Here is an 814-nt window from a genome sequence, read left to right on the forward strand (position 1 = left end):
TATAAACCTTTTTCTTAAAAAATATGAGTCTCTATAAATTTGTTTCTCTAGTCAACCCAGACTAACACATTATGGTACCTTGGGAGTGGGGTACTAGAGAAAAAGTCATAAAGATGGAGAATGGATGTTTGTTCGACCTGTACTTCAGGTAGTTTTTCTTCTTTGGCTAGCTGGGTGTCATATACGTCCATGCAGTTTACTGGCTTGGTTTCTGGAAAGAATGTGGGAAGTTAAAGTTTTGATTATTTTCTTTGGTTGTTGTTTTTGGATTTTCCTGTTTGAGATGATTAAAATGAATGTGATTAATGTATATTTTGAGCTCAAGGGAAAAAATTAGCCCTTAAATTTCTTAGAACTGCTTAGAGAAAATGGCTGGCAGAAGGTCAAAATGGCTGACAGAAAGCCCTGCTCTGACTCGATGCTGTCAGAAGCCTAATCCCATATTTTGTAACAACAGAATAGTTTAGATAAGGGTTTACATAAGCTAACTAAGGATTGGATTTCACTGTTTTTAAAATTTTTATTGTAGTCATTCTATTGGGAGCTCATAAGACTCATCACAATCCATGCAGCCATCCATTGTGCCAAGCACATTTGTACATTTGTTGCCATCATCATTTTCAAAACATTTTTTTTCTACTTGAGCTCTTGGTATCAGCTTCTCATTTTTCCCTCCCTCCCCCTCCCACTCTCCCTCCCTCAAAAACCCTTGATAATTTTAAAATATGGAACCCTTCACAAATTTGCATGTCATCCTTCTGCAGGGGCCATGATAATCTTCTTTGTATCATTCCAATTTTAGTATATGTGCTGC

At 36.7% G+C, this 814-nt stretch overlaps 1 pseudogene; it reads right to left on the reverse strand.

Moving 5' to 3' along the window:
* Window positions 1-719: 719 nt before the first annotated feature.
* On the reverse strand, window positions 720-814 carry LOC115868599 (annotated as a pseudogene).

This window comes from Echinops telfairi, unplaced genomic scaffold, assembly GCF_000313985.2.
Source record: "Echinops telfairi isolate 266 unplaced genomic scaffold, ASM31398v2 ScPeMD7_14;HRSCAF=57, whole genome shotgun sequence".
Lineage (NCBI taxonomy): Eukaryota > Metazoa > Chordata > Mammalia > Afrosoricida > Tenrecidae > Echinops > Echinops telfairi.